The 27,689-nt window shown below is 38.0% G+C and overlaps 1 pseudogene; it reads right to left on the reverse strand.

Annotated features, from left to right (window-relative positions):
• Window positions 1–126: 126 nt before the first annotated feature.
• Window positions 127–26,789, reverse strand: LOC149812252 (putative glucan 1,3-beta-glucosidase A; annotated as a pseudogene).
• Between the last annotated feature and the right edge of the window lie 900 nt (window positions 26,790–27,689).

Consider the following 27,689-nt stretch of genomic DNA (forward strand, 5'->3'; position numbering starts at 1 on the left):
CATCAGAAAATGAAAACTCTTGAAAATTTTATGTAGCATGCGTGGCAGCTTCATCATTGACGAGCCAAAATTCCTTTTGTTTCCGACTGTTACAAAATGCCAGTTTCGATGCTCTCCCCTTGCAATTCATGCTGAATGAGCAAACAAAGGCAAGCGAATGTGACTAGGAATGGTATCACACCGAGGTTTTTCCTTGAGCATGATCCTGCAGGAGGTATTCAAGAAAAGACCAAGTATATAAGAATAAGACCAGAATTCCTGGGGTAATAAGTGACAGAACAAATTAAATAGATTCACCCATCTTTTATCTAAATTTGCTATAACCGAATGTGTCTACTTTTCAAGATTGGTTAATTGATTCAAATGGACACAATTACTTGATAGATAGTACGGAATGGTCCCACAATATGTGTACCACTAATTTTCTTTTCTTTTCTTGTCTTTTTTGAAAGGCAAACTGGGGTTAGGCAGACCCCTACCAGTTATACAACTATACCATTGGGTTTTGAACCTGCAACGTCCCAAGACAAGGTGACGTGCACTAGCTCCTCCTACCAGACAAGCGGAGCCCCCGTTGGATAACAATAAGCTTCATTTTCATGACCAGTTTTGCCAACGTGATGCAAAACAAGCAACAGTTTTCAGGTTTATTATTTAATAGCCATTCTTTTTTCGTCTTGAATTACCACGGTTGGAGTTGGACCATGGGGATAATATGCTCCATTATTGGAAATCAAGATAGTTGATGTGTCTACACTTTTGATTAGATATAATATAGTCAACAAATATGGGCAATTAAAAGAAAGTATAGGACAAACATTCAAAATCAAAAGTGTATCTAAAGTTCTAAACTAAGCAAATAATAAGATGCTACCCTAATATTGTACCAATTTCAAGGTGACGGTTTTTGATGTTCCACTCAAAGTCCCCGTGCATTCTTTCATTCTTGAGAGCCCAATATGACCATCCAAATGAAGCTGTATTATATATCTGCAATTGAGCATTTCCATAGTCTTGGTACTGCTCCTTCTAACAATTAATTACATTCCACTCATTCACTCACTCCCCTGAAGAAACAGCGAGTTTGTTATTGTTCGTATCTTCAAGATGATGCAAAATGAATAATAAGATCTCCTTAGTGGGATAACAATGTTGAGGAAACAGGATGTCAGGAGCAACAAGAAAGCAGATACTGACATGCTACTTCATTTCACAGGATTAAAACCACGGCTTCATGTCAACTACTAAAGAAATTCATGCAGAACGCCGATGAAGGTCATGGACCTAAGCTTGTTATGCTTTAATCACCATGAAGCAATCTTATAGGCAGCTACTATGTGGGATATAATTTTAAAACAAATAGATGAAATCAACCTGATGCAACAGTTCAGTTATGCCACCATTTACCCCTTTGTCATTTCAAAACGTACGCATTGTTGAATTTTAAATTCATTGCTTGAATGTCAACCTTGTCACAGAAAAGTGTATGGGGAGTACTGGTCGTGGATATAAAATGTCATTTTGCTTAAAAAAAAGGAAAGTAACACCACTTGCATTTCTGAATGTTCAAAGTTTTAACATAAAACAGAACTATTGAAATTATTTGACATGATACAGAGCTGTTAGTTATTACCTGTTAAAAAACTCATCAGTGTTTTCATTTTTAAGGTTGATTTCTATCACCGAAATATTAAAAAAAAAAACTGGAGATACTGTTTTTCCCGCAAATAGTTTCCATGAGTCCTTGAATAGTAGGATCTCTACAAATCAAGGGTGCTTTCTATAATTTCTCCTACACATCAGGAAACATTGTACTCCTGTTTCCAAGTTAAGCTAGAGTACGTTACCAATAAAGACGAGAGGACAATTACTGTTGTTTAAAGCTTGCAGTTGAGTTTGTCTGCTCTGGTATATGTATCAAATGTTATCCTCAGCACTCATATTGTTAAAAAATTATCAAACAGATTGTAGAAGTGCAAATCCACCACAATATTTGAAAAACCAATATTAGCCTGATAAAGCTCAAGTGGATCAGCTTTGCCTATTCTCACAGAGTATAACATATGCGGTAGAAGAATAGTTGCGCACAATGTGATAGCCTTTTGCGTAGTATGAAACTAAGACATCAAGTGGAACTGAAGATGCAGAGGGTTCATTGAGAAGCTCAATGCCCAACAGAGCAGGATGGTTAGCATATCTGAAAAAAGTAGATATGTTAGTGGACTTCATATTCAATTGTTGATAAAACTAAATAACTCACAATGGCGGTTTAATAAGTATTGCACGTTGATGCTATAGATTAGTCATACATATTAAAGCTTGAAGAAGAAGATAGAAAGAAGAAGAGAATGAGAGAAGCCCGCACAGGGGAAAAGACTTCATTCATTAGAAAATGAGAATCAATGATGCAACACATAAGGGTCGACCCCCTTCTCCTAAAGCTATGACAATTCTGGACCAGCACAAATAAATAATAATGTACAAAAATACCCATATATTTACATGAAAATGCATGAATGGGTATTACCCACACTAGTAATACATCATAGCACATTCCTCAATAATACATTCCAGCAACTAAAAATTATTCCTATCATCTACAGGCAAGCTTTCCCGGTTTCCCCATCGCTATAGAACTTCATACTTGCATGTCAAGGCAATATTCTGCACGAACCAACTCTTTACAAAGATTTATGAGGAGGCTTCATAACAATGACAAAATCTATTTATGATGGAGGACATGGAAGAAATAATGAATTGCAGATAAGTAACGGGAGGTTAATGGTATATCCTAGTTTTGTCTCAAAATCATGTAACCAAGATCTAGCAGTTAATGTTTGTAAGTTAAGAGAAAAAAGACCATCACTGATTCTAGAAAGATCATCTATAAATCAAAATCAACTTATCTTTATGTATCAAAGAAGCATGAGATTGTTTATACCACCTGGTTTTAATGGGGCTGCAGATGACTAAAATTGTAGGTATATAAGAATACAATGACTAGCACCTTTTTAATTCCATTTCTGCCATGCGGATAGAATAACTCAGCTCTCCCACGCAAGAGGCTCGTTTCCAAAGCCAGGTTGAAGGGCACACTTGATTTAATTATCTCTAATATAAAATATAGCAACTGACATGATTCTAGGAAGATCACCAAATACAAATCAAAATCAGGATTTTATTGCAGTAGGCAGACATGATGTTTAGGATGTTCAATGCTTGGAACATTTATTTTCATCTTCTGATGTGTCCAGTTGAACTCAATTCTACATAGCAAGTTCACTTCCAAAACCAGGTGGAAGGGCCTGGATTAGAACGACTTCATATTTACTGATTTTGATTTAATAAATACTAGGTCTAAACTCATACGAACTGTGTCATGATATTAATCTTATTTCTCCCCACCCTTGAGAATATTTTCACTATCAGTTTTTATTTTCTATCCAGATTTCTCAACTTTCATTTCCTTTGATTGTTTATGTAGTTCATTATTTAACCTCTTTTGGCTTTGCAATTCCTTTGATTTTACAAAACTGCATTACCTCCACAGGACAAACAAAATCAATGAAATTGTTTTTTATCAGTCATATACTGGAATTTGATGAAGTTTTCAACTATCACGGTAAAATGCCTTTTAAATCATTTATCTCATGATAACACAATGATATTTTCAACAGATCAGAGATCCTTGTGGCTACAATTCATCTATACATGCTTATTTAACCATACCTTGAAGACAAAAAATCAATAACAACCAGAGTGTGAGATATATGAAGGGTTACTAGCCCAATCCGAAGAACCATTTCTACTAGCACTATGTTCCATCCCATTCTGGGAACCAGGCGCTGCATGAAGGTCAATTATGCACTTCAGTCCAAAGGCCCTGCATCCAAGATTTCCAAAATCTTCAATGATCAATACCCTGCATAAATAAGAATGCCCTACAAAGAATTATGCAATAAAATGCAGTACTTTTCTCCAGAATAGAAAATAAAATAAAGATAAAATGATTATCAAATCTTGGTTGAGGGAAAGGTGGAAACATGACCTACTGTGCCCATGAGTAGGCATTGTCAAGAGCAGCCAACGACCCACCAACAAAATGAGCTGGAGGGTTAGGACCTTGTGTTATTCACCATCCAACAGGAATTCTGACAGTATTAATACCATTTTGAGACAGAAATCTGAAATCCTTCTGTCTAACAAAGCTGTCACGATGTTTCTGCGGTTTTGAAAATGAAGAACCATGGCATAAGATGAAATTTGCATAAAGGATGCTGAAAAAGGTTATGGTCAAATTTTCTTTTTACAGAATTAATCAGAGCAGTTCACAGTTAAGACACGTAATTCACTTATCAACATCCGGTGCAACGTTTCCAAATGAATAATCTTTAATCTATTTTTATCTATCAATGAGACAAATAATATTTCAGTTCTTGGCCTTGAGGCTTTCCTTGGAATTCAAATAATGGCACAACAATTTGTGGCACTGTTCAAAAACTGCTAGATTCTCCTTGAAAAGTATGATAATGGTTAAGCCCCTTTCATTTTCATCTAGTTATAAGTTGAACCTAAAAATAGGTGAACTACATCATATTGATTGCTTTTGTAATATCGTGTATTTTGGTACTTAGTCATTTTATAATTTTGATGAGACAAAAATTTGGCTAAGTTTGAGAGAAAAATCGTTTGAGGCTCGATTTTTTAGACTGAAGTCTTTGAGTCTGGGCTTGACCCAGGTCTCATCGACAAGATCTAGAGCCAAACAAAACGTGAGAAAGAGTTTTATTTTCAACCTTTAAATTCAAGCGAAATTCAAGTTATTTTAAGAAGAAATTCGAAATTTGGTATTCGTGTAATATTTCGTTGGATGTGTCTTGAAATTCTGAGTGCAATGATATTTTACTTTTCTGAATTCGAGTCCCGATTTGCCCGAAAATCATGTTTTTTTGAAAATTAAGCAGTTTGTCGAAATGGATCTGGAGTTGGATTGGATCCAAGGCCTAAGATCCAAATTTTTATGGATTTGGGTTCTATTTAGGTCCTACTTAAATCTGAATTTAATCCAGGTCTTGATCCATTTTTGTTTTGGGTATAGGTTTAGATCTTGAATCCAGATCTGGATCCAGACCCAAATCCAAGTCTAATGTTTTTTCAGATTTGAATTCAATATAAAGCCTTAATTTGAAGTTTAATAAAGTTAAGAAGCCTTCGGGGTTAATTTGGTTATATTTGGAAGTTTTTAGATAATTTTAATTAATTAATAATTAGTAATTAATCAATTAATATTAATTCTGAATTTTATTTCAGGGGTGAGTAGGACTCCTTAAAAGAGTTCTTATTCCTACTCAAGAGAGAGTTTTAAAAAGAATTGAAAGTTTTTTTTATAAAAGTCAACTTTAAAGAAGTAAAAAAAAAAAAGATGGAAGAAGAGTTTCATAAAATAGAAACTCTCTTCTCCCGCCCTTTTAGAAAGGGATGGAGAAGGGGGGAACGTCACCCCCTCTCGCTCACTTTATAAAAGAAAAAAAAAGGGAAAGGGAAAAGGAAAGAGAGAAAAGAGAAAGAAGAAAAAGAGAGGAAAGAAAGAAAAGAGAAAGAGAGGAAGGAAGAGAGGAAAAGAGAGGAAGAAGGAGGAAGAAGAAGGAGAAGCCTTCTTCTCCCGCCCATCCACTCCTTCCACCGTTGTTTTCTTCATTTTTCGCACAAGGTACGAGTCTCCTCTCTTGAATAAAGTGGGATATTGAGTGTAGATGGATTTTCATGCACGGTTTGATGAAAACTCATGAGAAAAGGGTAGATCTATAAGTCTACACCGACATATACGAAAGAGGATCCATGAATCCTCTTCCATAGATGAGTTTTTCTTTATACTTCATTCTTTTAAAAATATAAATTTCTATGTATACCTTTTTTAATGCAAATATATAATTTTATTGGCGATGGGTTGCTATCTCTGTAACCATTTAGTTTTAGTAAGAGTCCCTACGTTACACAGACTGGTTACAATCTGTTGTGCTTGATTATTGTGAGGTCTTAGATTGAGCTATGAATCGGTGTACCAAATCTGAGAATGCAGTCTGGTTCCAGTTCAGTAAATCTGATTCCAGAAGACCACTATTGATTTCAGTATTAGAGTGTAGGTCTGGGTGTTAAATATTTGGTAGGGATAGCAGGAAAGCGATGCACAAATATTCACTTGTTAGGAGTACGATGTTGATGGATTTTATCTCCTCATTAAACCCTATAGCCTGACAAGATGATCGCCAAATTTATTTGTTACTTTGTAAATATCCTTTTCTCACGTCAATTATGTTTAGGGTTTGCAGCTGGTACTGAGTCATGTGAAAACATGCGTACACACATGGCCTGTTGCAACTTTGTTTTGGATAAGAAAGTTACCATTTGGCTTGAACAAGGTAAAAGCTGGGGAGATTTGGTCATGGCTAAGAATGAGCTCTCTAGATGCATATCCCAGTAGATGATATTTAAATCCCCCTCCCATGTTCATCTTGTTGGTCACTTGTTTTTTAGGACCACCAATTCTTAAACTCGGTGTTTGACCTATCTACATATCATTTATGTTAACAGGTTAGTACTTGAATGTGCAAAACTATATACCTAGTGAGTGCAAGTGACATGCCTGACTGGATGGCACCAACACCAGTTATGTTGGTAGACGGCTTTGGATACATCCAAACCATATTTTATGTACCTTTTTTCTATGTTCAGTAAACTTGATATTTTATGGCCATTGCAGGCAACTCACTAAATCCCTTTTGTTTCTAGCATATCTGATGCTAGCAACTCAATGCTTGAGCCTATAAGATGGGAACTAAGTTGCTTGATAGGACTGTCATAATGACATCCATATTGTCTGATCTGCTTGACAATCTTTTGATTATTGGTTCACTCTGTAGATACCACATGTTTAGTACTATGACATATGGGTGGCATTATTATTTAAAAGACTATCAGGGCATCCTAATTGCTTGATCTAATGCATGACTTATGGTGAATGGATCACAATAAACACATCCATTTTGTTTATTCTGCTTAACAATCTTTTGAATGATGGTGTTGCACTCATTTGAGTATGCATGCATGTGTCTACACATGAGAAATTAAAATATCTTCTTTCTTGGGAAATCCTGAAAAAATATCCACTATTTTTGAAGAAAATATAGATTAAAAAAAAAATAGAGGAGAATTTCAATATGCCCTGGATGTAGTTTAAACCAGAGAATTGTTTTGAATATGTATACAAGTTTTCAAATTTGTTATGAGCATACACTTTGATTTCTTTATCCATATTATGGACATAATTTCTTTCACGTGTTTGAATGGAATATGACATGCCTGAGTAGGATGATAAGTACAAGCTTGAGTATAATGTATGTGAATACATGAGATTCATGTGAGCTTACATGAGTGTAGTTGCATGAATATCCACCGTTGTGAATCATGAATGGGAAAATGCATGTGACGTGAATGTATGCATTAAATGGAATCATGCAGTTGACTCAAAAGGTGCACCGATCACATGCACATGAATTGAATACAAACATGCTTTTAAATATTCTTAATTTATGCGCATTATAAAGGTTTGCATATATGAATGTGCATTTAGAACATGTGATTTGTGCCATGAATGACATATTGCTTTGGTTTTTGCATATGGTACATCGATGATACAAGTGGATCATCGTAGGCCTGGAGGGCCTTGAGTACTAGATGCTCATTCTTTATTTACTTTTAAATGCATTGCAAAAATCATATTTATTTTTATTGCACTATATTGTATTGTTCTATGTGTTTCACGGGCGGGAGTCCCGTGATGGTTCTCGCAGGGGTAGATGTAAGCTTTTGCCTTTATTTTTCCATGCTGAATTACAAAACTCAATAATTGGTTTTTAATAAAAATATAATGAATAAGAATAATGTAATATACATTATGAGATCTTCCATCGAAAGAATGAGAATCTTAGAGATTAAGTTTTGGGGGAACACGAGGATACAAAAACTCTGTTTACACTAATGTTTACCCTTGAACCTGATATTAAGGTTCTTTTTCATGGACATGGTTTTAGAGAGAGTCTGCCACTTTACCTGGGGGTGGTGTGTTTGACACAACTGTTGTTTTGGTATACCAAGAAAGTGACACTTGTGGGCGTGAAGGGTTTTTGGTGTCTCGACATTAGATGTGGAGGTCTAATGTTCTGAAGGTGATTCAGTCGAGGGCTAAGTTTGAAACCCAGTAATAAAATATAACTTGTGTACTAAGTTACCCTGCAAAACCCTACTTAACCTCAGAAAATTTTACCTGTTTGGCGTATCCGCGGGCAACAATAATTAAAAAGAAAAAACTTAAATTATGTGTATTTAATAGGGCATGCATATGGAATAGAAAACTCTAAGGAAAGATAATAACGTGTTCATGCATTGCACATAAATCATGCATATTCCTACTATGCATTAGAACATGCATATTTTACCTATTTTCTTAATTATTACTTGTTGATGGAAACATGATGTTTAATTTCTAATGAATGTTAAATATCTTGCTTACTTAAATTGTGATCCTTATTATTTATTTAAATATTTTTTCATGCTTAATAAATGCTCCTTGTTGCATGAATGCTTAATTGAATTATGTAATTGTCATAATTGCATTCTCCTAAATTATTGCATAAGATCTTATTTGTATTCTTTAGCTCACTTATTTCATTAGAGGTACCTGTGCTCATGATTTCGGTTATGATACCCTACTTCTATTATTTTTTGTAGCCGCAGGTGATTAGTAAAGCGATTGACTTCTGAAAGAGCTACGGGTGTCACGCCTTTGCTAGACAGTTCATAAATGAATAACGTGGCTCTTCTTTTATTTTTTTTTCGTTTCATTTAGTTGAAACGACACTCTAAATTTTCTTTATGCAGTTGTCCCGTGACTATCATTTTTTATTCAATAAAAGTTTGGTGTGGTTTGGTATAAATGATAAGTGTAAGCTCTATTGTGGTTGGTTGTTTTATTCAATTAAGAGTGAAACTGTAAAATTCTCGAGTTTACGAGAAGATTTCTACCATAATTTAAAAAAAATCTGTATTTTCAATAGGTACGAGTTAAGGTCGTTATAACTTTTGTAACATCTTTGTCATGATTCTCTCTTTTTGTCCAGACAAGGAACAAGAACATACACAACTTTTTATATAAAAAGAGTTACCTCAATGGGCGCATCACTTTGTGCCCTCTTCCCGTCTCCAAGATTGAGGGGTTTTGAGAGGAGGGGAAGAAAAACCCCTCGCCCTGTGTGTCCTCTTCCTCTCCAACCCATGTCGTCGTTGCAACTACTCGCGTGTCTTACACAACACACCGAAAACTCGCTGGTCACCAGAAATTCTTAGGTATGCCCTTTTCCTCTCTCAAAACCTTCTCTCTGCCTCTTTCTTCATCTCTCTAAAAACCTTCAATCCCACCTCTCCCTCTCTCAAAACCCTCAATTTCTAAGGAAATTGATTGATAATGTTCTTGTTTTTCATCTTGGCTTCAGAAGAGCTCGGGGAATCCCCTTGTTGATAAAGGTAGTCATTTGTTGCTATTATTGTTGTTGTTGTTCATTTGAGTTTAGCATGATGATTTCTTGTTTCAGCTAATCACCATTTTTTTTGCTTATTTTTTAAGATGGAGTTTCCTTTGAATCCCTTAGATTTTTTTTTTTGCCATTTTCATTTGAAGAAAAAAATTGATGCCTTTATTTGGAATTTAGCGTTTTGTGGATGTGTTTGCATAAGCTAAGAAATTAGGGTTTTGGGATTCTAGTTTGATTGATGCAAGTTGGGGTTTGATATAGTTTTCTTGTTTAAATTTTTGTTTGGTCGTTGGAACTGATGAAGAAGAAAGTACAGAAGTTGGAGTAGGGGAGAATTGCATTGATGCAAGTAATCAAGGTCCTGAAAGCATCAATTGGCCATCTCGAGATGAAAAAAATGTGCTTGAAAGAGATAACAATATGCACACTATTGGTACCATGTTGCTTAGGCGTGACGACTCTTGTGTTAACGTTTAAGAACGTGTAGTTTGGATTGAAAATTGTCATCTTGCATTATTCGTCGTTCTTCACTTTATCAAATGAAAAATCAATCGATCTCAATGTGGTTATGAAGAAACCATGGTAAGTAAATTTAATTATCTGAAGGAATCTTTGGATGCCATCCACCCTCTTATCGCTAATGAAATGATAACAACTTATCCATGTTTTCTATATGAATGTTTGAATACAATGTTATTGATCTTCCCATAGAGAAGTGGGACAAGGTTTGTAATTTGTGTTGTGCTTTGCAATGTAATTTCCAAATTTATCCTGTTATTTTTGTTTATTTTGCTACATGTCGATAGGAAGTGAAGACGATGGAAACATTGAAGTTTTCTAACATAAATTACAGAAGTTTTGTGTTACTGTTGATTTTTTTTCTTATGATTATGCTAAAATCTTGATCCTTCGTGTTCGTTTTTTTCAGCTTTGAAGGAAGAGAGAATGTGTGCAAAATCAGAGCGAGAAGCTGCTGAAAAGGAGTTTTCTAATAAGAAAGAAGGGAAATATGCAACCTGAAAGAAGAGACATTTGAATTGCAAAAAATTAATGGTTCGAGTTTTCAAAGCAAAGATGCAGAGGGTAACTTGCTAGCTGTATATTAGAATTGGAGGAGGTAAAGAGACTCAATGGAAATCTTGAAAAAGAGAGACACAGAGGAGATTTGGCGAGCAAGAAGGTCGAAGCAACAAAGAACCAAGCATATGCTAAAAAACAGATTGCTGAAGAGGCAAAAAAGCAAGCAAATGCGAAAAGAATTATAAGGAGGCATGCAAACCTGGGAAAAAACAGAGCAAAAGAACATAGACGTGTTGCGGATGCAGCCACAAAAAAAATTGATGAGGAAAGAGCAAAGGTAGTTAAAAAGAGGGCAAAAATAGATGAGGCAAACAAACGAGCTGATAGAGAAAAGAAACTGTTGATTTATGACCATGTATGGTTGGAACAATTCTTGAAAAGAGAAAAAAATCTTTATTCTTGTACCCAATGTTTCTTTATCAACCTTTTATCTTCATTCTCAATGAATCTCAATATAGTTTACCTTTACTTTCATATATTGTTTTTTGTTATTTTTTTACGTTTGTATGCATTTTGTTAGACAACATGAAAAAATATTCATCACCACCATCGATGAAAGTGTTTTTTTGATTTTATACTTTTCAAAATAATCATAAAAAAAATAGAAGGGAACTGGCCCCAGGTTTTACTTTCTAGCAGGGTCTCCTTATTCTTGAAATTGATTTTTTTTTGTCTACACCCATCACCTTATGGAAAAGTTCTCAACACTTAACCGGCAGCAACATTTCATTATGCATGCATTCATAACTATCCTAAAGTCGGGTCATGATATTTTCACTAAATTATTGTCAAGTTTTTATGTTTCAAGGATGCACCCGTTGAGGTAAATTTTTTTTTAAACTATCCTCGATGGGTCATGCTATTTTTGCTAAAAAAAACTATCATAAACTTGTTAAAACATGTAAAATATGGACGGATCAGGTTATACAATCCAAAATGAAGTAATTCGACCCATTATCCATCACTGTCCAAGTTGTCCGCACATCATCATCAAACAACGGACATTTGGAACATAGCATCTGAGTATGGACCAAACAAACGTTGGACTTGGAATAGTTGTTACGGAACGAACATAACCAATGTTTTGTTTCATCTTTTTTGTTCATTTCTTCCAAACCTGGACAAGCCATCAAACGTACCCCAAAGGGACACCATTCAATTGCCCCACTAGAAGACTATCACAAAAACAAAGCCAAGGACAACCACATCCATCATTTAGCTAGAATTAGATACAAAACATCCAAATACTATTACAAAAAACAAAAAGATTTTACCTAAGCGTTTTCGTCCATAAATCAATACCAAAGATAGCAGAACTAGAGATACTAAATTGGTACTGATAAGTTGCATTCTGCTGTTGAAAATTGGAAGTGGGCAACCAAGTATAATGGAAACCGACGTCACCAAATGATTTCAACGAACCCAGTTGGTGGTTTTTGCTTCCATCCGTCCAATTCCATACAACGGACTCTTCTATCCCAAACTTTAGGTTTCCCAAGAGGGCAAACAAATACATATTTAAAAATAATGATAACCATTCGGTTTCCTTCTAGCAAAAAAGAGAAAAAGAAATAATAATAACCTTGATTGAAGGCACAATACAAGTATTTAACAAATAGGAATCATCCAGTGAGGATGTAAAAATGTCAACTTGGGTTGAAAGAACGGTTTGGTAGGCACCAACTTGGGTTGAAAGAACAGTTGCTTGCTTCATCCGATTTTAACGATGGGTTGAAAGAACAGTGAAAATGTCAACTTGGGTAGGCACCAAATGTGCAGAAGAAGCAAGCAAAGTGACTCAAAAGCTCGGATCTCCAAGTGGGGAAGCGAGAGAAGGGGAGCAAACAGCAGCCTTAATACATGGGTCACCTCCATTATTGATCTTGGCACTAAGGATTATGGAGAAATTGTATAGCCATATACGAGAAAGGACGTGAGAGCAACGTCCTTGAAGAATCAACAGCTCAGCATTGTGGTCTTCTTGCCCCTATGATCTGTGTCTCCTCTTTCCATTGTTGCTTTATCCGATCTCGTTACGAGTTGCCCACAAGGAATATGGAGCAAACAAGTTGAATTGGAATCAGAAATTTTGTCCTAAATAATTAGTTTCCATAATTGATTTTGGTGACTTGTTTTATTCACGCACTGTGTGTATATGGCATAATAGCATGATCCAACATGCACTAGATGCCTTGATTTTTGCATGTCACAGTTTGGAGCAGAGCGTTTTAAATTGCCAGAATCTAGTGTATACAAGTTTTTTATGACGCAAAAATAGTCAGTCATGAAGGCATCGAGTTTTTTTTTTGACAGAGAAAACTAGGGTTAGTCAGACTCCTACCAGTCATGCAACCGTACCATTGGAATTCGAACTTGTAATGTCCCACCACAAGATGACATGCACTAACTGCTCCTGCAAGACAAGCGGTGCCCCGTTGGTAAGGCACCAAAGTTTTCATAACTAAAAAAACGTTTTTTTATTAAAAAAATATGATCAAAAGGTCAATTCTCATTAATTAATTATGCTAAATATATCTACCAGGTTAGATCGAGTCCAAACACTTGCTAATCAATTGTAGCAATATCTATATATATATAAATAAAGCATGTTGGAAACACACCGCTGTAGAAGACTTCTGTTCAATATTTTTGTTTCATTTATAACAGGCTAAGGTCCTTTTTTAACCTCTTTGATGTGTCTTTATAAGTTGCTGTTATTTTCAGTTTTTCAACACGTTAAAATATTTTTAAATAAAAGAAAAAATCATGATTTCAAGCTTCTTGGTTCCATGATCATTATGGACAACGATTTGGTGGGTGGTAATGATTGCAGATTGCACTGATCTATTGTTCCTGGCTCTTCAGCCTTCATGGAACTGAGGTGTATGTATTTCACTTTTCATGTTCTTTTTTTCTCCTTTTCCTTTAAAAGAGAGATGCAAAGAAGGAAAAAAATTAAAGATTATATTAAAGACCCTCGCTAAAATGTTGCTCATGGATCACATCTAGGGGTGTCAACTGGTCGTGTTTGGTTCTCACCCCGGTTTTGGACCTGGTTTTTAGGTATGGTATTGGGTCCAGACTCGGGTCTACTATAAGAAAAACATGCTAGGACCCGATAAGAACTACATAAACACGACCCGGATCATACCCAAAAAACCACATTTTTTTTATCATTTCTACATTGAAAATTTGCCCGTCTTAATCCAAACTCAGGTTGCGTCGGGGTCTGGTATAAAATTTCACAAACTATACCCCGATCCATGTATTAATCGGACCTTTGGGTCCGGATCTGAGTCTTAGTCAGGTCTTTTTACTTTTCACCATACCCGACCCTATAGGGTTTGGTACAGGTCGGATCCGGGTAAACCTGACCCGTTGACACCCTTAGTCAGATCTAGATGGGGTCTGAAACGAGTGGAGTGGAGTTTGAGCCCAGGCTGTTCAAGCACTCCTTAGCAATGTTGTCAGAATCGATTTCTAAACCAAATCATTTTTCCAAAAGATTCAGAAAATCAGCTTGAATCAGAAAGAATGGGATCATTTTCTATCGGTCTATTTTAAAAAATGATTTACAAAAATTAAAAAATCACGAAATTTTATCTAAAAAGAAAAAGGTCCAATCAAATTCTAAAACAGGCATTTAATGCTTACCTTCTAGTTTCCACTAGGTCAAGCTTTGGTAGTCTTGAGTTCAATTGGACTTAGGGTGTGTTTGGATTCATGCTATTAAGTTGAATTGGAATTTCATTCCATCAAAATGTCCTTTTCCCTAGTTTTTGATAGAAGAAATTTGAAGGGATTGGATTCTGATCCCACCCAACTCCATGAATCGAAACGTACTTTAAGAAAGGAAACCAAAAAAATACAAAAAAGAAAAAAGATTCTAGACAAAAAAATCTTTTAAATGATATTTTATTCACTAGAAAATGACAAAACTAAACGTTCTTAAAACAAGAGATGAACAATTGCGTCTAGCCTAGAATCAAGGAAAACAATAAAAATAACAGAAGAAGATCAAGATGTTAATTTTTCAATGCTAATAAGATCACATCATCTGCTGAACAGTTGGAGAGAAACACTTTCTAGAATATAAACTGTATAGATGTGATAGTCTACATGACAGTTTTCTGTTCTTGTTTTGGATCTCACAAATGAGAACCCTAAAAAGGTTTTTTGTAATGCCCCAAATTTGTAGCGGGAACTTAGGCGTTAAAGGGTGAAAGGAACAATTTTGAACCCATGTCTGGCATACATATTGCTTGTTAGGCTATAACCCTTTCTTGTGTTGACTATGTATATGGGTTAATTTTTTTTATCAGGTGACGTTTACATCATAATGAGTAGAAAATGTCATTTTCTGTCTTTTTTTTTTTTGGCTTTTTTAGTAGGTTAGACTATACAGCTATTATATACAAGGTTTGGTTAGTAGAAAAATGAGTTTTGGGTCATGTGATTAAAATGTGTAGGCAGGTTTCTCAAGGGCCAACAACGTTCAAAAATTTCATGGCTCAAAAGTGTTTTTCACTGAAAAACTACAATTCAAGCTGTGTTTCTCAGCAGATATAAACATGTTGAACACATCTAAAAGAAGCATGTAATTTTGTGCTTCTAAGCTTCCTAGAATGTGAGCTTGTGAGGTTTTGAGATGCTTCTGAAAACTATGTTAGGATCCTAAGATAAGATTACAAGCTTGGAAAAATTTGCATCACCCATAAAAGGTTCTTCATAACAATCATTACAAATAATATTCTTTGGTTTTAATCGGCAACCGAAAAACTGAAACGAATTCTGCAAAATTGTTTCTCCGAGAGAGAGAGAGGGAGAGAGAGAAACTCCAGAATATCTAAAGATAATATATAAAGTAATAATATATGAAAATATAAATAAAACAAATTTGTTAAAATCATGATATTCTGAAATAACGATTTGATTTGAGATTTATTGCAAATTTATGGAGAATTTTATCTTTTTTGAATATACTGTGATGAATTAAAAAATATCACTATTATTTATTTGTGTCGTAGCTTCGTATGTTTACAAACAAATATATCGTTATTATTTGTGTCATAGCTTTGTATGTTTACAAGCAAATGTATCTTCATGCTACAATCATGCTACAATCAAGCTCCAGCCATTTTGATAAAATGTAAACAAATGAGAAAGCATTACCTTGCTTGCCAATATACATTCTCTTTCTGTAGAGTCAAGGTCTTCACAAGTTTATTATGCTATAAAAACCTTTACTTTAAAGGAAATTATTATCTGAATTTAATGAGCCTAAAGTAGAGTTGTAACGGGTCAACAGTCTATAGTCAATTCGGTAAATGTACTACTAATCTAAAAAAAAAAGTAAAAAATAAATAAATAGGCAAATGTACCCAACTTTATATTGTATATGCTAGGGCCACAGTTTGAAAAGGCTCAAATGGACACGGTCAATTATATTGCAGCATTTAGAAATTAATAGAAATAAGGCCTAAAGAGGACATGATGATAAATGTCATGGGATAATAGAGGGAAACTACTGTCACCGGCCTATTTCCTTCAATGGGCCAGCACGGCGCGACAATCCTTCCCCACCGCCACCAACCTACTTGTTAGCTCGCTTGCTGATCGCGGAAGCTTGTAATCAGAGTGCAAGAGAGCAAGAGAGAATAGAGGGAGAGAAATTGCAATCATAATAAGCAATCACAACGAGGGTGAACAAAAGAAAACTCGACACATTTACTTCATTCACAATTTTGCCCGCAGGCTATTACAGTTCAAGTATATGGGCTGCCCCTTCGGGGTATTGATTCACCTGAACCGGGCAGCTTACATCAGACTTAACAAACGCAAAACAGACTCTAAGCGCAACTGTACACTGTAAGTCACAAGGGAACATGCTCCCCCCTTCAAATCATGCGCTGTCCTCGGCGCCATCTGTTTCGTGGTAAGCCCTGACTTCAGTCGGGTAGCGGCTGTTCATTCGAAATGCAGGCTCCCACGTTGGTTCCGCTGTTTTCTCCCACTGCACCAAGTATTTCTTCGCTTGCCCCCAAGTAGTTGACCTTATGGCGAAAGATCTGACTGAGGTGCTTCTTGGCCCGTTGTGCTGCCGGGGCCCTCTGCATGATGGGAGCGCATTGTGGCACACTGCGTTCTGGGTCTCTATCATCTGGATGAAACTGCTTGAGGTTGCACATGTGGAACACCGGGTGCACCTTGAAATCTGAGGGCAACTCCAGCTTGCCCACCTTCTTTGTGATGGTGAAGGGTCCCTCATACTTTTTGAGTAGTCCGCGGTGCCGCCCGCGGAATATGCCTGTGCGACCAGGATATAACTTCACCAACACTTGGTCCCCAACTTGGAACCCTGTGGGCTGACGGTGTTTGTCCGCCCACTTCTTCATTCTCTTTGTCGCTTTGTGTAAGAATATCTTCGCCAACTCATTCTGCTCGTTCCAGTCGCGAATAAACTGATAGGCGAAGAATGACCTTCCCTTTTCTTGTGCGGCAAGAGTGTGCGGGGTCAGTGGCTGCTATCTTGTGGCTATCTCAAACGGACCGTGGCCTGAAGACTCGTTCTTCTGCAGATTATAACCAAACTGTGCCATATCAATGAGCTTCACCCATTTTTTTTGATTGGCACTAACAAAGTGCCTAAGGTACTGCTCCAGTATCCCGTTGATGAGCTCTGTCTGCCCATCTATTTGCGGATAAAAGCTTGTTGAAAACAACAACTCAGAGCCAAGTAGCTGAAATATTTCATGTCAGAACTTGCCCGTGAAGCGAGCATCGCGATCACTCACAATGCTCTTTGGTATGCTCTAGTGCTTTACCACGTGCTTTACAAACAACTCTGCAGTCTTCTCTGCAGGGCACTCCTTGGAAGCTGAGATGAAGGTGGCATACTTTGAGAAACAATCCACTACAACCAAAATAGAACTGAGGCCCTCTACCTTCAGCAAACTAACAATAAAGTCCATGAAGATGCTATCTCAAGGACGTTCTGGAATTGGTAAAGGCTCAAGGAGACTGACAACCTTCTGGTTTATCCCCTTATCTTGTTGGTAGATGAGGCATGTCCGCACATACCCCTTAATGTCGTCTCTCATCTGCGGCCAATAGTAGTCGCACTCAAGGAGTGCTAAGATCCGCTCCTGACCAAGATGCTCGGCCCATAGTGTATCATGACACTCCTTAAGTAGCTCTCGGCGAAGGCTTCCCTACCGTGACACAAAGATGCGTCTTCCTTTTGTTACGAGGAGGCAATCCTGTAGCCAAAATCGTCGAGTCTTCCCTGTCTGTGCCAAAGAAATAAGGTGTTGTGCGGTCAGATCCTGCTACGTACCTTTGCGGATGCGGCTCAGCAATGCGCCCTCCAAATGCACTTCAGAAGGCTCCGCGCACGCAACTGCCAGTTCAGCCCTATGGCTTAGAGCATCCGCCACAACATTGGTCTTTCCAACCTTGTACTCTAAGGCAAAGTCGAACTCAGCCAAAAACATATGCCATCGAGCTTGTTTAAGCGTCAACTTTTTCTGCGTCTGAAAATAGCTCGTGGCCACATTGTTCGTCTTGACGACGAACTCGGCACCCAAAAGGTAGTGCCGCCAGGTCATGAGGCAATACACAATGGCGATCATCTCACGTTCATGCACTGTGTAATGCCTCTCTGCATCTTTCAGCTTGCGACTCTCATATGCGATCGGATGACCATCTTGCATAATAACTCCGCCAATGGCAATGTTTGAGGCATTTGTGTGGATTTCAAAGAGTCTCGAATGATCAGGCAATCGCATCACTGACTCCCTCACTAAGGCTTTCTTCAAGCCATCGAAGGCATCTTGGCACACTCCTGTTCAGAACCATACCCGATTCTTCTTTAACAAATCTGTGAGGGGTGCAATAATGAGGGAATAACCTTCGATGAAACACCGATAATAGTTTTCCAAACCGAGGAATGATCGCAAATCTGACACTTTGCTTGGCGGAACTCATTCTTGGATGGCCCTTATCTTCTGCCAATCCATACGCAGCACACCACGCCCCACAACGTGGCCAAGGAAGCTGATCTCCTCCTGCCCAAAGCGACACTTCTCTCGTTTGACACAGAGGTCATTCTTCTTCAGCACCTGAAACACTGTTCGCAAGTGCTCGACATGTTCCTCCATGTTGCTGTTGTAAATCACAATATCATCCAGGTAAACTACTACAAACTTGTTTAAGTAAGGGTAGAAGTTCTGGTTTATTAAAGTCGTGAACGTGGCTGGAGCATTTGTGAGCCCGAATGGCATTACTAGAAATTTGTAAGCACCATAGCGGGTGACACAAGTTATTTTCGGCTCATCACCTTCAGCAATCCTCATATGCCAGTAACCTGATCACAGATCTAGCTTGGAAAAGATACGGGTACTGCCTAGTTGATCGAACAAGTCTGCTATCAATGGCAATGGGTATTTGTTCTTCACTGTAACCTTGTTCAAAGCACGGTAATCCACACATAACCATTTAGAGCCATCATGTTTCATATGGAAAAGGACTGGGGCACCAAATGGGGCTTTTGATGGATGAACAATGCTTGCATCCAACATCTCGTCTAGCTACCTGCGCAGCTCCTTCAGCTCAGCTGACCCCATACGGTATGAAACCATTGTGAGAGGCTTCGCTCCGGGGATCAACTCAATCTTGTGGTCGACCTCACGCCTTGACGGATGATACTTTGGCAATTCCGGAGCCATCACCCTCTGAAACTCCTCTAATAGTGAGGCTAGGATCGGCGACACTGCTGCTTCTACCTTCTCTTCTTCTGCGCGCACTGCCACTAAGAATGTCTGCTCCCCATGCTTAACACCCTTTTTCAGTTGCATTGCCGATAACACTGAAGACTTGCCTTTCTTTGTAAGGCATTGTACTATGTGGGACAGGTCTGACCCCATGATCGTCAACATGTTAAACTTTGGTAGCATCATACCATTCTGGCTTCGCAGAAACTCCATACCCAGAATCACCTTGAAATCATTCAGGGGCACCACAGAGAAGTTGGTTTTGCCGACCCAACTCCCCACTTGAGTAGCCACATCTCTTGCTTCATCAAGGATGAGCTTGGCCTCAGAGTTTACTGTTTTGATAATCCTCTGCTTTGGCCCAGTTTTTAAGCTCAACCGCTCTGCCTCTTCCCGCGAGACAAAGTTGTGTGTGGCCCTAGAGTCTATCATTGTTGAAGTAGACTTTCCATTCATAATGACTTTTACGTACATAAGTTCCTTACTGACCTGCATGTTCTTAGCTGCGCAACTTCTAGCTGCGTTATTCGATTTCATGACCCTCATCCTTGGTTGCATGGTCTCAGTGTCACTGCATTCAGTATCGCTGCATTCTTCCTGTGCAACATTGGCTTGTCTGTTGTCCTTTATAAGGCGCTTTGGGCACAGTCTGACGATATGTCTATCGCCACAGAACCAACATGTCACAACCGCACCCTTATTGATGTTGTTATGCTTTGTGAAGTTCTGTTTATTTTCGAATTGATGGCGTGTTGACGCCTCACCTTTATCATTGCGCTGCTCATCCTTCTTGCCTCCGTGGTCAGGCTTCTTCCCAACTTTGGTTAATGGGGTGAAAGGCTTGCGCTGAGTGTCAACTAAGCGCTCGACTGCCACATATGCATCTTCCAAAATACGGGGGTTGCTCTTTTCCACTTCAGACTGTGCCCATGACTAAAGTCCCACAATGAACCACTTGAGTATGTCATCTTTTGACATGTTAGGTATCTCCATCATAAGCTTCTGAAACGTTCTGACATAGTCTTGCAACAAACCAGTGTGTTTGAGCTCACAAACCATTCAGTATGCTTGTCTCTACGCATTTCTTGACATGAAGTAGTTGCACAATTCCATTTAAAAGTCATCAAATGTGTCTATCACACATTGACCTCTCTTTATGTCATTGTGCTTCCGCCTCCACCAAGCGATAACATCTCCATCAAGTAAGGTCGTTGTAGCCTTAATTCTCAGATCTTTAAGGGTCACATTTTGAATATCAAAGTAGTCTTCTACTTGGAACAAGAAGTTCTCAAGGGCCTTGCTGTCACGAGAACCATTGAATTTTGCAGGTCTTGGCACATCAATCCTTGATGGCCTCTCACCATTTTTGCCATTTAGAGTCACCGTTCGCTGCAACGTACGGTTCTTCAACTGAAGCTCCCCTACTTCAGTCTGCAAGTTAGTCACTGTAGTCGTCAATGAAGTGACCTGCCTCATTAGTAAGTTTACCTGCTCTTGCAGGCTCGCCACGATATCATTCAATCCATTGAATGATTCAAATGCGCGTGAAATCGCTTCCTTATGCAAAGTCACCTCTTCCACCAGCTTGTTAATAGTTGCAGCCAACTCTTCTTGGCCTTGAGGTGAACCCATCTCCTCAGCTTCGACAACTGCCTTGCCTTTGGTGTTGTGCAAGTTTTGATAAGGCGCCATGATGTCTTGCTCATAAATCGCAGCCTGTCGGCGTGTCTGTCGACAATGACTCCGGAGTCCCTTCTCTAGCATGAGAACGAGCTCTGGTACCACTTGTCACGGGCTTATTTCCTTCAATGGGCCAGCGCGGCGCAACGGTCCTTCTCCACCGTCGTCAACCTACTTGTCAGCTCGCTTGCTGATCGCGGAAGCTTGTAATCAGAGTGCAAGAGAGCAAGAGAGAATAGAGGGAGAGAAATTGTAATCACAATAAGCAATCACAACGAGGGTGAACAAAAAAAAGCTCAACGCATTTACTTCATTCACAATTTTGCCCGCAGGCTATTACAGTTCAAGTATACGGGCTGCCCCTTCGGGGTATTGATTCACCTGAATCAGACAACTTACATCATACTCAACAAAAGTAAAATAGACTCTAAGCGCAACTGTACATTGTAAGTCACAAGGGAACAACTACAATCTCATTGTAAAAACCCCATGTTCTCCTTGCTCACTAAGGGTGTGTCTGATTGCTTGTTCAAGTTTGAAAAGAACAAACATAACACATGTTCTATCTGTTTTATAACAATTGTACTATGTCTAGTGTTTGTTTCAACTGTACACAGAAGTTATGCTCCTAATGTTTGGCGTTTGATTTACGCTATATGGATAGCTTGGACATATGGATAATGGGTTAGACACCATATAAGATTCAACACATATAGCATGAAATTCATATAAAGTATACCATAGAATAAAAGAAAACTCTTAATCAAGCAAAAGACCCAAAAGTAAATCCTAAACATAGTAAAAATCCAGCTATCCACAATGATATTCAACACATATAACATGTCATTCATATCAAATATACCCTACAATTGAAGCAAAATCCAAATCAAGCAAAAGCCCCAAACGTAAACCCTAAACCTAATAAAAATTTGTCTATCCATAGTGACATTAAGCACATATAGCATGCCATTCATATCATATCAAATATATCATACAATTGAAGCAAAAGCCCTAAATGTAAACCCTAAACCTAGTAAAAATTTGTCTGTCAACAGTAAGATCACATATAACATGTCATTCATATCAATTATATCCTACAATTGAAGCAAAAGCCCCAAATGTAAACCAAAAACCTAGTAAAAATATGGCCATCAACAATGAGATTTAACACACAGACAGGGATACACACACATAGACATGTGAAGGTTGTTGAAGGAGGGCTCACAGAGCATGCTTGAAGGGTCGACATTAGAGGGAGGCTCACAGAGGATGTTGAAAGGATCGCCAGAGGTGGACAGGGGAGATGCACATAGGGGGGAAATGAAGGCTTCATGAGGTATTACCTCATGTCCGATATATATATATATATATATATATATATATATATATATATATATATATATATATATATATATATATATATATATATATATATTTGTGTGTGGGTGGTGGTGGTGGTGGGGGGAGGGGAGCAGGGGAGATGCACATAAAAGGGAAATGATGGTGTCATGAGGCATTACCCCCTGATCGATTCTCGGCCGTGTTTGATGGTGCATCTGTCACATCCAGTGTTTGATGAGTGCGCCATCAAACACACCCTATGCAGCACACCTAGCTTTGGTCTTGCGCCAAGGGACACATACTCATGGGTTCCTAACAATCAATGTCCTTAGCTTTGTGACTTTCACGAGTTGCCCTACTAGATGAACAAAGTGCTTGTGGGAAAGTCTCATGGGATCTAAGAAGCTATCAAACATTGGATCTAAGACTTCATTGATGTGCCCTTGCTATATAATATGGACAACAACTAGTCATCATCAATTATAAAGGGTCATGATGAACTCTATCAAGGGCATTAATCCGCAGGATCATAGGCATCCTACTCCAAAGTCAAGAGCTAGGGCTTAATATACTGTGATGTACCATATATTAATAAAGCTTAGAACATAGTCATCAGAAGCTTCTTGCTATATGGAAAAGCTCACTTTGAAAGTGGGAAGCTCCTCCCTTCCCTAAAAGGAGAAAAACTTTGAGAAATCCACTTTAGAAATATGAAAAACTCTATTCTCTTTAGTGGGAAGCTTTCTTCCTTTTTGTTTCTCAAATCAATTCACTTCTTTAGCATTTCTTTCTCTCTTCTTATCACTTTACATTCACTTCCTCCTTACTTTTTACATTTTTCATGATAAAAAACTAATAATTTTCTTATAACAAACTTGCATGTTAGTTTTACATCATTTTATAAATATATTCTTATTTGCTTTTACTTATGCTTCTTGTTCATGTGCTTGTATAATCACTTCACAATTGTATCTTGCTTCCCGCTTTATACTACTTTTAATACTCGCCTTCCTGCCTTTGCTTCTTATATTCATTTTGTTTTCTTACCTATATTTGGATCCTCATATTTTTTAAAACAAAAAGGAAGTTTTTTTTTAAAAAGAGTTTTTCATTCTGAATAAAACTAGTTATGAACTTGAGATTTGAGTGAAAGCTATGGGGTTTACTATTTAAGTTGCGCACATTTTCTCCTCAGTCGAGCAGGAATCGACTGCACCAAGAGAACAAAATCTTTAATGCAAACTTTAGCTTGCGGGTGTTCGTACATCATACACGGGTTCTACAAAAAAATGAGAGCCTGATGGTGTGAGCCCCCAATAGGGATAAAAAAAAGAAATACAAACAATATACAAAGGTTAGGAAAGTCCACACTTATGAAATAAACATGAAAGGAAACAAAATCTCAGTTCGGGCTTAGGTAACTCTTTTCTACAATGATGGTGAGCTCAGTCACACTCGAGCAGTACTCTGGCTAGGCACGAGCTCCAAAGATGGGTGAGATAGGGGATTTGGGTCTTAGCCTATGTTAAGTAGGTTGAGCTAGGTTGGGTACTAAGTCTAGATAAATAAGGATTTTGGTATAATATGATAATCTCTAGATCACGAATTTCAGATGCTAGAACGGGGAGACTAGGCCTCTATTTATAGTTTTTCTTGTAAATGCTGGCACAAAGCACAAATCCTATGTATTTGGGATTTGAGGGTCTAAATTGTTTCAACGATGAGATGACGGGATCCAACTAGCAGGGGGTTTTGAAGTGCTCTTTTTTATTGAATAAGGACTTTTCTAGCCTAGTATGTAGGGAAGGGATACGTTAGATAATGTGTTGAGTTCTTAAGAATAGAGTAGATAGTTTTAATCCTATCTCACTACCTTGTGAGATAAGGAACTTGAAAGTTTTTAAATAGCATACATTTTTGGACCAAATAAGCCACTAACAATGCAAAGTGCTAAGCACATATGCTGCTAATAATACATCTCACTAAGGACAATCAAGATCTTGTAACGATAATCCGTGTTGACAACACATCATACATTCGGCTGGTTACTAATGACAATCCACGTGTTGTAAGATATTGATGACACATCATGGATTAGGTCAAGTGCTGACGATAATTCAAGTGTAATTACTAATACTACATGTGTAGTTAGGAGCTGTAAATTTGTTTTGGTCATGGTTTTTTATTTTGATATCGGATTGACTTGGTTTTTAGCTTGTTTGGAAGATGAGATTTTCTAATTCAGTTTACCTTTTAGACAAAAACCTTGAGAAAGTCATTTTTAAGGTAAAAAATGATATTGAAGTTAACATTATTTTGAAATAAGCCGAAAAGCATGAGATTTTCATTCTATGCTGAGATTGAATGTGATTTTGTATTATAAAGTTTTGTATGCAACTCTACAGGTTGTCTTTTATTTTAAGGCTTTTGATTTGTAAGATGTTAAAGTATTGTCAACACCTAAAACATTTCATTGTTAAGCACAGTAAAAATATCTTTATTCATGGATTGCTTATTTATTGCATTTTGTTCTTATGCCAACTATCTACCTGTACACTTTAAGACATTCAAATGCTTTCAAATCAGTGTAACAAGTCTTAGCTATGATGGAACACCCGCTGGGTTGCCTAAGGGATTGTGGGCACGGGGTGAAGGATCTGATGACCCTGTGTCCCAGGTTCGACTCCCACTGGGTGTGTAGGTGACATTCTCTGGTGAGCTCCCGTATGTTGGAGTTCTCAAGAGGAATCTGCACCTAGCAAACTTCCTGCTCCGTGCAACTCCAAGCTTGATTATCAATATGATGGGTCGATTGGTAGGATGACTAGCCTATGATTGTGGACCATCAAGTACGGAGAGACTGCACTTAGGTGCACATTTAATGGGTTCGGATCTGTGTAACAAATATCGTGAGATTTATGAAAATCTCACGCAAGAGACTGAAAGTTCAAAATGGCAATTTCTCGTGAGATTTTCAAAATAACTCAAGATTTATAAAAAAAAAAACATAAATACCACGATTTAAACAAGACGTTTATTTTTTAAATGGCTATTTATCGTGAAAAACCCATGTATTTTTATTTTTAAATAATTTTTATTAATATTTCCTTATGAAAAATAATTTTTATATATTTTTAATTTATTTTTTTAATGCCAAGATTTTTCCGAAAAAATGTGAGATTTATGAAAAATTTTCAATTTCTCGCGAGTTTTTTGACAAACGAGATTTTACCGAAAAAAACGTTTGTCACTATGGTTCGGATCAGGTCATTTGTCAAATGAGGAGTTTTCTCATTTGACAATCCTGACCGTCCACGTGGCATACTGTCATTGCCAGAAAAAGTTAAACGATGTTACGCTGGTAAAATATATAAGAAAACATACTCATGATGATGAGTACGGGTTACGTCTAATCAAGTCTAAAAGGCAGCCCCTCCTTCCCATATCTCTCTCCTTCCTCCATTACAGCCTGCAGTCGCCTCTCTGCTCTGAAGACCTACTCCTCTTTCGGATGTCATCACAGCAGCCCCTCCATCCTCTATCAACGACATCACCAAAGCTCCTCTTTCTCTTCTTTCGAAAGTCTTCATAAGAGCTCAGAAGAGGGCTCCATCATCAAAGCTCCTCCTCCTCCTCCTCCTCTTCCAAACGTCATCACTGTCGCAGCAGAGCTACTCGCCCTGTGGCACACATGGTATTTATATGTTCCAGAGTCTTCCTATTTTTTTTCCCTCCATTTCAACATTGAGTAATCATTTTTATTTTGTTTTGGATTTTTATTGGCTACAAGAACGGATTGTTGGGATAAGCCACGTATCGTGGCAAGTTAACCACAATATGGTAACTTTTCCCTTATAGTGTTTCTTTTTATAAACATAAGGAAATTGAGTGAGCTTAACTGTTTCTCTGCTACAGCTATAAAAGTACTCATGAGCGACCTTGCATAAGCATACAGAGTAAAACACAGAAGAGGGTTAAAGTAACATACATTTTCTGAGCTTTTTCGACTAATGAGGGAAAGAAGGATCCTACACACCGACTGCTGAAAGAGCCTGTGCTCATCGGAGGGCTGCAATCCTGAGGAGCGAAGCTCATCCCGATCCAGCCACCAGCGCCTACCGCCAGCCACCGGTTCAGGTTCACCGATGGTGGCACCAGGTACGTTTTTTCTTTTCTTTGTTTTGTTATAGGCAGGTCCCTGGAGGATCCCAAACATTGGGTTATGGGCCCACACCCCGCATCCACTGCCGGCCCGATGGCTTTTTCGGGCGACTATTGTCATGAGGCGACAAAGCTTTTCCGGCAAAACAACATCGCCCCATGACGACATTGAGGTGACGGCAGTCAACGACTGTGGGTGTGGGGCGACAAAGTAACAAACAACAACAACAACTACGCCTTCATCCCAAAACAATTAGGGTCAACGATATGAACCAAAAAAGAAAATCATTCTGGGTCTTTCACGTGAATCCTTCATCTCCAATCATTTCTATCCAATGCCATGTCCTCGGTGAGGTTCAAAGCATTCATATCCTTTCCTATCACCTCCATCCATGGCTTCCTAGGCTTACCCCGACATCTTTTAACTAATATAATTTCCCATTTTTCCATCCTTTTAACTGAAGCATCATTAGGGCTTCGTCGAATATGTCCAAACCATATACCACCGTAAACAATTCTCTCTCATCTTATTTTCAATGGGTGTAACGCCTACATATCTCCTCATTCCGAATCTTATCTTTTATTGTATTTTCACACATCCATCTCAGCATACGCATCTCACTTATTTTTTGAATATGATGTCTCTTGGCAGCCCAACATTCCGTACCATATAGTAAAGCGGACCTAATAGTCGTCCTATAAAACTTTCCCTTCAACCGCATGACATTCTACGATCGCACAACACTCCAGTTGCACTTTTTCATTTCATCCACCCAACCTTTATCCTATGATTTACATCTCCATCAATTTCTCCATACTTTTGAATGATAGATCTCAAATATTTGAAACAATCGTCCACCGGTATTTCTTGCTCACCAAGCTTCACTACACTCCCATCACTACTTCGTTGCTTACTAAACCGACATTCCATGTATTCTGTCTTACTCTTACTCAACTTAAAACCTCTTGCTTTCAATGTCTGTCTCCATAATTCTAACTTAGCATTAACCCCAGCTCTAGACTCATCAATCAAAACAATATCATCGGCAAACAACATACACCACGACAC

Source organism: Nuphar pumila, chromosome 17 (assembly GCF_984573655.1).
Source record: "Nuphar pumila chromosome 17, dmNupPumi1.hap1.1, whole genome shotgun sequence".
NCBI classification, from domain to species: domain Eukaryota; kingdom Viridiplantae; phylum Streptophyta; class Magnoliopsida; order Nymphaeales; family Nymphaeaceae; genus Nuphar; species Nuphar pumila.